Below are 12,284 nucleotides of genomic sequence, written 5' to 3'. Positions count from 1 at the left end.
TATGTTGTTGGATGTACTGAGTGCATGTTTTACATGTTATGTAAGACATTACTTGTTTATGCCCTTCTAATAGGACATTTGCTTGTTGTTCATCCTGAAATCACAGAAAAAATCTTGTACAATTAGTCGTTGTTTTCCAGAGGTTTATCTTGTCAATAAAACTAAAAGTGATTTCCCATTTCAGAGAGGAGACTCGGTTTAAAAATCCTCTATTTTCCTCTGAAGGAGAACTTTCTTCTCAAAGAGAAACCCTGAAGCTATCCTTACACTCAGCAATTCATCTGAATTGTCTTTCAGGATCATTGACCGGCAGCTTACTCTTTCTCAAGAAAACAATTTGACATTTCAGTAGAATCAAGCAAGCAAAGCACATTAGTTCTGCAGCATGTTACACTATCAAAGGCAATTACAGAACAACAGAAAAAAAAGTGCTGAAGCAGGAAATCTGTCCCATTTGAAATGTTAGATATAGCAAGTTAAGTATTGTGGAAGCTTGACTGTCCAGCGACTTGAGAAAATGTTACTTGTTATTAAGTAAAGGCACATTGATTTCAGTTGTAATGCACGGTGCACCAAATAATAACCCCCCAAAAAATAAAATAAAATAAAACCTTTTTATGTGATTTCATCTTACAGCAGAGGTTGAATTCCATGTGAGCTGAAGGGAGGTCACCTCCCCTAAAAAGGACCAACAGAAAACACCTGAGGCCTGAGGCTAACTCTGTTAGTGCAGTAATGAGGTGGTTTGTTGTTTCAATGGGCCATTTTCACCGCAGATATTTAGAAATGTCATAGCAGGAAAAGCGCAGGTGTAATTAATAACATTAATGACGAGCCTGTTCCATTTAAATGTCCCAACAAGACAGTACCAGGTCCTTGGAAGTGGCACACCTGAATGGAATTCAGCCATTAATCATGTTAACTCGCAGCTGAGTTTGACAACACAAGACGTCTGTTGTGAGGAAGGCCTATACCAGACCTTCATGATGAACAAGCTGCTCAGAGAAACACACAATATAATCTGGGTCAGAGACAGCCGATCATCATCAGGCTCCAGTATAAGTGTACAAGTGAAACACCTGCACAACAATAGGCCTTTTTTTTCACAGACGACATTTTGACTTGTCACTGTAGGAAAAAGCACAGGTGTGAAAAATAAAATGAATGATGGCTGAATTTCATTTTGCCGCTTCAGTTTCAGGGCCCCAGAGTTTTTTTTTTCACAGCAGACATTCAGACTTGTTCGTCTAGAAGAGCAGACATTACTAATAACATTAACAATGGCTCTGTTCCCGGTGGGTCTCATAGTAAGCCTTGTCAGTAAGCCAGGATGCACCACACCAGGACCTTGAACTTTCACACCTCAATAGAATCAACTTGTTGTGTATGTTATTAGTAACCTCTTTGCTATTCCCAGTAAAACCAGTCAGGGTGTCTGCTGTGAGAAAGGTGTGTTGTTCATCCTGCCTCACTGTCACTCTGTCAGGGGTTAGTGGGACATCATTAATGTGATTAATAACACCTGTGCTTTTCCTACAACAACAGTTCAAAATATCTGCCGTTTAAAAATGTCTCAATGTTCTCAATGTCTCACTCCACACAGAAAACCACACTCAGCAGGATTGACAGGTAACACTTTTAACTGACTTTACTCCCTGTATGTAGGTGACAATCATATTACTGTATGGCTTATTGCATTGTGCAGTATTTCCACACTGATTATTGGCAGTAGGAGTGGGGCTGCATAATAAGTCTTTTTATTTATTATTTTTTTTAAACACTCGCTGAATAAAAGCAGTGGTTTTCTTTTTCTAAGAATGTCTGAATGTGATTTGTTAAAAAAACCAAATTAAAAACACTCTCAGTCCTGTCAGAGGGACTAACCTGCTGGGGGAAATTTTCCTGATGAAATCATTTATGCTCTTACAAATCTGACTGACTAGGAGAATATTTTTCAGTTTTAGTTACACAATTTGCTGAAATGATTTAAGTGTGCGTGTGCGTGTGTGTGTATGTGTGGAGGGGTGATGGGCTGAATGCAGCGACAGCTCCAGGCTCTGCAGTGGCACATCTGTGAGCGAGCTGACTGATCACCTGTATGACAGCGTATTCTTTCTGAATCTGAATCCTTCTGTATCCATCTCATTCATATTACACATTATGAACAGATTCATGGAAATGACACATGGAATATGTCTATTTGATCATTTGAGAGTCTGATGACTCCTCTTTAGTTGTGACTGACTTTGGTTTGCTTTGAGATTGCAATGCAACTCATTTTTTGCAGTCTTTCTAATACTGCAGTCAGTACTGGTACAGGTACCTGTTGTGCTTGTTGTTTCTCTCCACAGGAACACACCCACTAGAGGATGTTTGTTTTGACTAGAAGTCCAAACAAAAATAAACATGTCCTCCATCCTTGTAGTAAACAACAAGTATGTGTGGTGGAGAATATTTATTTATTTGTTTTATCCATTTGTAACTGCAAATACAAACTAAAAACAGCTGTAGTTAGCAGTTGTCACCTGTAATGGTAGCTAACACTGTTAGCTTATTGCAGCATCACAGAAGTGTTATACAGTGGTGGAAAAAAGTTTTCGGACACAAAATCAATCACTCTTAAGTTTCCAAGTGCAATTTGTTTTTGTACAGTCACAGCAATACTAAACCAATCCTAAAATCAGCCATTAAAAACTTCAAATTGATTAGCCCCATGGAAATACTTCGAAATTGTGAGTATTGTGGTACCCCTTTTTTGTGTTTTCTTTCTTCTCTTTCTGTTCTGTTGTTAGCTTACATTAATTTAATTAGCATGAAAACAAAGAGGATTTGAGACAAAAAAACAAAACAGTAAACAAAAAAGTAAAACTGTGTTTGTTGGAAACATTCAGGATGAACAAAGATGTTATTTACTGTTGATAATTATAAGTAAAAGCTGTTTTGCACTGTTATCCAAGTGACTTCACTCTGGCTTTCACGCTGTGTGTAAGTTTACATTAGGTTATTGAGTTCACTGATTGCCTCGCACAGTCATGGATTAATTCCCTGTAGAGTGCAGCTCTGTGCATGCAAGTCAAACCTCCACATTATGATGTTTGGGTTTCATTTTCCTTAACCACACAGTAAATATAAAGCCTGTTTGACTTACCTAACCGAACAAAACTAATCCATCTTCTTTTGACAGTTGGGGTTCAATTCTTTACCCTTATCATATTTTCTCCTTCGGTAATTGCCTTTTCTTTCTGTTTCTGGAGCTCAGAAAAGGGAATTGATTAATTTGTGAGTCTCAGCTGCACAGAAGGAAAAAAAAGAAAACCTCAGTCGACGAAAAAATTTTGCAAAGCCCCAGCGGCCAAGTAAGTCTGGCATATAATGTGTCTTTATCTGTGACTAATGACACAACTTCTTTGGTGTTCTCATTACGGCTGAGCCCTTTGCTATCTCTCCCAGAGGACACTCATTTGAATGAGATTGTACAAACGTCTATGAAAATCTATGTTTGCCCTGGAAGACATCAGCTCAGGTTGTTAACAAAAATATTCGTTTGACCTCGGGATGTTGCAGTTCAATCAGTAACGTTAATTTTTTTTTTTTTTTTTTTTCTTGTGACTGTGATGAAATGGTTTCAAACAAATGGTTAGAGGGACCTTGTGGAATACAAGGAGCTGTAATTGCTTGGCGAGCAAACGTGAACATGAATTTCAGCTTATTTATCACATTGTCCTCAGCGTGTCTCCCTTGATGTCTTCATTGGCACTTTTCTCCAAACCCTCTACTCCTTCTCAGCTCACTCCCCTCTCATCTCACACTTTCCTGCCGCCCCCTCTCCTCTCTTGGAGGTTTTATAAACCAATTTCCCTGGAAAAAATCAATCCATTAGAGGAGGATTCTAAGAAGAGGGGAAAATTAAATAATTAAGGTGTAGCAGTGAAAATAGCTGCTGAAATGAGCCTGTCCAATCACTTAACAAGGTGTCGTTTTATATTCCAGAGAGGTAGCCCCATGTCAGAGTACAGATAACCCTTTAAAAGACCAATTTACTTTTCACAATTATTTAGACTCACTCTATTAACTAAATTACCAACTTTAAGTGATCTAGCCCCTGTATCCTCCTCAAGTTGTTAAGGCTAAGGGCCACACAGCATGCCAATGAATTTACCTAAAGGTGAACAGACTGGGAAAATGATTTTACCTTTTACAATGAATCAGCTCCAACTTTAAATTGGAGAAATAAAAGTAACAGGTTTCTTTAAAAAAAAAAAAAAAAAAAAACTCACTCTCCTATAAATTCACTGTTAATTAAAGAAGAAATGAAACAAATAAAGCCCACTCTGACATCTGTCAGAGCAAATGATTTTATTTTAGTTAACTGAGTAAAATGAAAGTACTTCACTGAAAATGTCAGAAACTGACAGCATCTCAAAATCCATCCAGAGTGCGAGCATATTTATGTGCCTTGGAGCTAATAGACTGTGGGAGAGGGTCAACCAGATGTGCACAACCTGTTTGTGAGTGACATTTGTGAAATTGAAGTTCTCCTCAGTTTGTCGTATTATTATTAAGTCCCCTTGCAAAGTCTATAACCTGCAGTGCACACCGCTATACATCAACAAGGAGTAGACACAGGGGACTTTTGTTAAATTAACTGAACACACACAGCTCAATGTATTCGCCACCCTCTTCAGAGGAGCTGGTCTTTACACAGGCGTCAAAGGACAAATCAAAGAAGATTTCTACACCTTGTGGCACCTGAGACATAAGTGAGGAGAATGGAATAGACGTGGTCGACATTAACCATCTATTCTTCCTGGAATCTGGACTAATGATGTCTGTGACCACCTGGAGAAATGACAGCCGCCTGCACATTTCTTAAGGTGAAGCAGAGAAAAATCTGAAATCACTGATAGTGTCTATAAACCAAGCAATGACTGTGTGCTTGTTGTGGCAGTTTGTGCCTACAAACCCGTGTAAACTAATGATAATGATAATTATAATAACATGTTTAAAGTTATAAACTTCCTGACATCATAGTAACAACCATGTGATACTAATATCAGAACAAAACATTTTTGAACAAGACATTTACTGAACGTCAAAACAAAATAAGCCACAGGCTTTCAAGTGCAGTCAGCACTTCAACAGCTTCTTTGCACGAAACCTAACTGAAGCCAAGTGAACACAACAGAGTTCGAGCCAGCAGAGATGTGGACAAATCAAAGACTAATGAACAAGAGCACAGGCCAGTGTGGACAAACCACAGCATGATACCAGCACTGGAGTCTTTAGTTTCAAGTAAGACAAGTGAGAATTTCTTTTTCACCCACTAAGACAACTCAAACACACGTGTGTGTTCCTACAGCAGCTTGTCTCACATTAATACACCTTTTCAAAACAGCTTCAGTTACACCCTGAAGAGGAGAGATATCAGTGAAGACGCTCGAACACGAGGCTTCCTCTGTGGCAGCTTCATTGAAAATGTATTGTACTCTTTTTACACCAAATGAATGCATATATGCAGGATGTTTTTAAAACGCGGTTAAACCTGCTAGAAAAAGGCTGTTGTCTCCTTTCCCCCTGCCAGTAGAAGAGTTTGCCTTTGTAGACGAGTACATTATTCCCATGGACTGTAAAAAAACAATAAATGTTCCTGGCTATTTATGCATCATAAGACCAGGCTGCTTTGATATGTAGGCCACCATACCTCTTTTTTCCAGGAAGTACATTAACCTTGCATTTATCATGCGTTCCGTTAATTTACAGCTGTGTGATGTCGAGGCTGTGGGTCTGTGGTTTCCAGACCTGCTGGCATCTTTTCCAGGTTTCCTTATTGGAATAATTAGCGCCTCTTTCCAGCTCCCTGCCTTTCTCCCCTCATCCCACACTTTGTAATACAGCAGCAATAATTTCTCCAAACTTTCTACACTTGGGTGTTCTAACACGCTATAGCATATTTCATTTTTACCAGGTGCAGGCATTCTTGTTTTTTTCTCGTGCCTTCTTAATCCTCCCATGCTGAAACGGATGTCTCACCCACCATCCATACTTTCTACTTAAAGCCTCCATGTTTTCAGATTGTGTTCTCTCTCTGCCTCGTTTTCCTTCTTCAGTCGAGGCAGACGGCCGCCCACCATGAGCCGGATTCTGTTCATCTAGCCTGTTAAAATGAGGGGGTTTTCCTCACCACTGTCACCCAAGTTTGCTCATGGGGGAAATCTTGGGTCTCTGCAAACAACATTGTAAAGAGTGGAGACCTGCTCTGTATGAAAAGTGGCCTGAGGTGACTTCTGTTATGATTTGGAGCTAGATAAATAAAACTGACTCGACTTGACTTGACACCCTCAGACAAATTTTTGGAGTAATTCACCTTCAAAAGTGTTTGTCGTCAGCTCTACTTTTCCCTTACTTGTTGCTGCAGTCTCATGTCCATCGATCAGAGCCTGATAGCTCCTGTGTCCTTCTTCCTGTCTTATTGAACTCCTTACTCCTGCCTGAGCTTGTTTGTAATGGAACATATGTTGATTCAGTACAACTTTATTTCTATTTCTCGCTGCTTCCTCACACTTATCATCCCACCATGGTACTGCTGTCCTCTTCGTACTTCCTCTGCTTTATGGAATGGATTCTGGTGCAGCTAATGATATTATGCTTTGCTTTTATTTTGCTATCAAGTGTCTCTATGCTCTCTCCATCATTAACCTGTGACCATCAGTGCAATATTTGTTTTGCACTACACTGGTTAATGGTGACCTGAGTTCATACTGCTTCCTGTTTCACACCCTCATATCCTCATTGTGTTCTGCAACTTTCACAATGACCTGAATCCTTTCAGTTTTAGATTTGATCTCATATGTCACATTTCCCACTCCTGCTATAAAGGTCACCAATGTCTTCTTCTCCATCCATGCATTCTTCTTATTTTGCTTTTCTTTTGCTGCCACTTGTCCTTTATCACATACTCCCTCATTTTTCTGTCCTTCCAAACTTAACAGCCTCAGCATTTGAGACTTTTTCCTCAGCCGTTATCTGTTGCACTTCCACCTCTTTTTCCCAGCTCTTCACATCCCCAATAAGCCACGCTGTGATCACCTCCACGATTACAACACTTTGATCTCAGTCCCTCTCCACATTACCCATAGTCATGTTCCACACCACACCTGGCACATCTGCACATCTTCTCTTTCCTTTGCACACTTTGGCCACGTGCCCAAACCCCTGACAGTTGAAATACCTCATAGGTTTTGATTTCTATTTTCTTACATAATATCTTAGAAATCCAAAACATAACTTCTTTGCAAGCTTAGTTTCCTCAAATTCTATCAAGATAGAATCTGTCTCCCTCTTCTCTTCACCGCTTGTCATTGTACTGTCCCTCACCCTCAGGTTCTTCACTCATTCCTTCATATCAGCACTGAGGGAAACCTCAGAAATCACCCACTTGCAAGCACTAAACCTCTTTTCCCCTGTTACATTACAACGTGTCCCCTGGACACTTTGACTTTCCCAGCAATAATCACCTTCTTTGCCTTCACCTAAACCTCAGTGTTACCATCTTATTACCAAGTGTCCATCTCCTAAAACTCCCTCTGTTTGATTTTTGTTAACTTAAGCAGATCGGCTTTCTTTACTTTTATTTAAAGTCTTTAGCCCTGTCAGCATTTTTTAAAATGTGTGTTTTTATAGGACTTTTTACATTTTCAGTTATGACCTGTTTAGACCGTAATTCCATTTGTCCCTATGAGCTGCCTGATAAAATCAATCTATCTCACCTCCACCCAGTAGCATGGTTTCCCATCACAGGCCCACAGGTCTTCTTCAGACATGTAAATCTCTAAGAGAAACAACATTTCTACAGATACCTTATTATATGGTGTCCATCAGAACTCAAAACACTGCAGCAAAAAAACATACGTGCAGATAGATTAAAAAAAAAAAAGTATATATCTTATATCTTAATATCTGTATCTAGATCCAGAGCATTTCTGTGCTTGTATGTATGGTTGAGTTTTGTGTGTTTTCTTCATATCTGTTTTTTTTCTTTGCAGCATTTTCTCTAAATGCTGCTCATGTACTGTCAAATCCGGTTCTTCCTTTGCTGATGTTTCTTTCTCACTCTAACCAATTCAGTGTTCCCATTTTAGCTGACAGTTATGAACAGCACATTTCTTACACAGCGTAAGCAGTTACAACTTTTGCTGAGAGGGCTCAACGCACAAAGATCTAAGGAGTTCCAGTCTGGACGCAGACATTTTGAAAGGTGCCCCAGATGTTTTTCAGACGGTGTTTTTGTCAGATTCTCTCCTCGCATTTATGATGCAGGCTTAATTGGAACAGACTGTCCTCCGAGCTGAATTTGAAGAGGAATCAATGGGTAAACTGAAGGCAGCAAGGGAGTGAATGACAATACAAAATAGCTGTTTACATACTGCATGAAAATACACAGCCAGCAGTGAATAAATAGACTAAAGATGACACTCTTTCTATCTGTGTGTGTGTGCGCGTGCGCATTCATGTTAGAGGGAAAGAGAGACCGTACAAGAAGAGTAGCCAGAATAGTAAATGTCATCAAATTTCTTTGCCCCATTTTCGTATTTCCTGCTGCATATCGACAGAAGGCTGAATAGCCTTTTTTTTCCAACTCAAACCAGATAAACAACTTGTACTGTACCAGCAGATGAAGAGAGCCTGAACTGAAAGAGAAAGCAAAGCTGCAGGACACGCGACTGAGTCTGTTCAAATTCATAAACCCTCTTCACCTTGATGCTGAATACAGACCCTCTGATTCCAGAGCCAGAGCTGCCACCCTCTATTCTCAGCTTATCCCTGTATCTGTGTAACCTCAATGTCAGCCAAGCAGGTTATCCACGGTGGATTGGGAGATGTGTCATCTTGTCAGAGTTTCACCTTTGTGCTCTCCCGCCACAGTCTGCTGAAGCACTGCTGCACAGTTGCTGCAGTTATGTTTGAGGCTTCCCAGGTCACAAGGTCATTGATTCCTTCATTTTTCCTGTGCACCTTTTTTTTTTTTTTTAATCACTGTCACGATTCAGAGACAGGATAACACAATTACTTTTCTGTTATTACTCAATGCAGTCTGTGCCACATTGTGGCACAGACATCTTGCACAATGGACAGTTAATGGAGAGATGATTTTAGCATCAAAAGTTTACTTCAAAGTCACTGTAATCCTTCAGTATGTTCACATGAACCTTGAAATCCTTTGAGCTGCAATTAATGAGCCAAATAACTTCACCAGCTACAGTACTGAAAAAAAAGAAATGCACCCTCCCTCTCTTTTTCTATTTTTCTTTATTATGCCACGTTATCTCCAACACAGCTGGATAGAAATGGATAGTAATCCTGCTCTCTCCCTCTATTTCTGAGTAGTGTCTTTGATGTTCAAGTAAAACTAGTCAGATGTCTTATAACTGGAGAAGAAGCTGGCCCATCTTTAATTTAACAAACGTGTGAGAGTTCTGTGTCAGTCTATGAGTATGTTCTCTGAGCATGTTAAATGTGGTCACAGATTTGAAAATCACTCGCACTCATATTTATATCTACCTCTGAATAACTCTCCTAGATAACTGACTGGCATGTTTTAAGTCTGTGGGAAGATCCTCAGAGGAGATCCACACAAAAAAAAAAAAAGCAGGGAAACTGTGTTTGCAAGTTCCTCACAGAAAGAAGCTGCTGTGATCACACTGGAGTTGTTCTTCCTTTGGTCTATTCCGTCTCCTCACCACGAGCATTGCTTGTTTGATGTTGGCATACCATGCAAACGCTGTGTCAATTTTAAATTTTGGAGGGCCAGTTCAATCCATCTGGGTGGGCCCCTGATCAGTCTGCATGGACGATGGTTGTGGAGATCAGTATCAAAAATTGTAGCATGTGAAGCATTCTGTATAAAAACAGGAAGACACCCCCTGAGGCAGCAGGCAGTTGCAGCTAAACAAACTCTGTAGCCCTCTGCAGTAAATCTCAGATGCAGCTTTTAACGCAAGAAAACAGCTAAAAACAATTTTTATATCCAGTCAAGAATGAGTCCGTGGTGATGTGGCTTCAGACAGGCTGACAGAACTGAGAGTAGTTAACAGCAGCATTAGATAATAATTAGATAATGCTACATGACATAATTAGACTAAAAAATAAATTTAGACTTTTGAAAATCCATCAATCAGCAATGATCAGCGTGATACTTGTCAATAAGGCACGACAGACAGGATGAGTGAGATAGATGGCCGTCTCTAGATTAATGGTACAATGGTCTAATACACGACCATTACACGATTAACTCGTAGAGGAGCAGTAGAGAGGTGAAGTGCTGCTGCAACCTTTTAAAGTACAGAAGAAGTGACTAAGAGTGAATTATGCATTGGTATGTATTATGATTAATACAATGGTAATACACAGTATTACATAGTGCTACAGACAAAGTGTCATTTTCCTGGGTGAAATGCTACACATCATCAGATATCACATGTTCTTGTAGGAAATGGAAACCAGGGTTTCATTTTGTGACAGAGGGAGAATTGTATGCCCACAGATGGTACTCTAACATCCAATAAGCTGTGGAAACCTTGAGAGCTTATAAATGTGTCTCTACAGGAGACACATTTATTTGCAACTTTACATAAAACAGAAGTCATGTGTATACGTATACTTCTGTTACATCATTTCTGACAATTAATTAATTCACCTGCACAACTGCTACATCTTTATAATGGTATTTAAAATGAATTGTGCTTTATATTTGGTTTTTCCTTTGCTCTTGCTGTTATTTATTGAACATCTGTGGAGCACAGGCCCCATGATGCTGTCACTGGATTAACTTGCTGTAGTCCTGTCTCCATCTAGTGTTCAGCTGTGAAACCACTCACTGCTCCGCTGAGCCAAACAAATCAATAAAACATGCTGCATCTTGTCCCATTTGTCAAGAGAAAAGGGCAGAGATGACACTTCCTGAATGAGTGGGGCAAAAGTTTTTTTATAAGAATGAGCAAAATCTGATAGATAATGCACTACAAGTTGTGTTTAAAAAGTTTTATTAATGCAACAGCTTGTCAGAGAATCAGACACAGAGATACTACAGCCTGTGAACCTGAACCTGTGACTCTGTGTGGAACATATGTTCCAGATCAGTTCTTTTTATTTGTAAATGTTATTCAGTGGAATCAGCCCCTAAAGACAAAGTGTCAGAATGCAGTATGTAAGTGACCATTATGAAATACCATTTGTGTATAATGTAGCAACTAGATCATGGGTCACTGCCCAAAGCGGTGTACGTTTGTTGTTATATGTTGTTAATCAACTTTCAGCTGAAAACAGACAGAGAGTAATATTAATGATTGGATTTATTTCACTTGGACACACTGTCGTAATTCAGTTCATTTTCTTTTAAGTAGTTTTTCAGAATAAACATCAGTGGGCGACATGACAGGTCCATGTAGTTTAATCTCATTTCCTGCCACAGCTGTGTGACTCACAGAAAGTAAGTGCTACACATATAATATGTTGGTCTGTACATGTTACAGGAACAGTGTCACATCGTGTCCTCTGGCACCTTCACTTCTGCCACCTTCGTCAGTGATGTCATATCAGCATAGTGGCATAGTGTGTGTGTGTGTGTGTGTGCTGGGGGAGCAGGGGGGTGGGCACAGTATGTAGAGCATCAACATGCATCTTCACTCTGAAGGCTGACTCATCCCCATATATCACGCAAACACACCCTTGTGTCTTGGCACGGTTTCTCTCATGTTTGCTTGTTTTCTTTTCCATCGGCTTGGCAGCAGAGAGTGTCAGGGAGGAGGAGCAGTCTGAAAAAAAGATGCATCACTGACAGGCTCACATGTCGGAGAAGTGAGGTAAATCCTCGGGTGAGTCACGGCTGAACGTGAAAAAGTTGACCCGTTAAAGCACCTTCTGCACAGACACCAGACAAAGCTGAGGGATTTTCACTCTGCACTGGTTGATCTCTCACTGCAGCGTACTTCCTCGCAGTCTGATGAGCATTTTCTTAACTAATCAATCATAATCATTTAGTTTACAAAATGTTCAGAAATTTGTGAACAATCCATCAGAGTTTCCCAGAGCCTCAGCTGAGGTCTGAAGACGCTTTGTCACTGTAGGTAGGAATAGTTGTCCAAAACCAGAATGATGTTCAGTTTATCGTCATATTAGGAATCAAAAAGAAGCAAATGCTCACAATTTTACAGATGAGCAAACTCAAAAAAAATTTCTGAGGCTTGAGTTATTGATTCATTCACATTTCAGGCATTTCTTATGCAATG

This window comes from Toxotes jaculatrix, chromosome 12, assembly GCF_017976425.1.
Source record: "Toxotes jaculatrix isolate fToxJac2 chromosome 12, fToxJac2.pri, whole genome shotgun sequence".
NCBI lineage: Eukaryota > Metazoa > Chordata > Actinopteri > Toxotidae > Toxotes > Toxotes jaculatrix.
The sequence above is the reverse complement of the archived record's forward strand: the minus strand, read 5'-3'. Positions refer to the sequence as shown.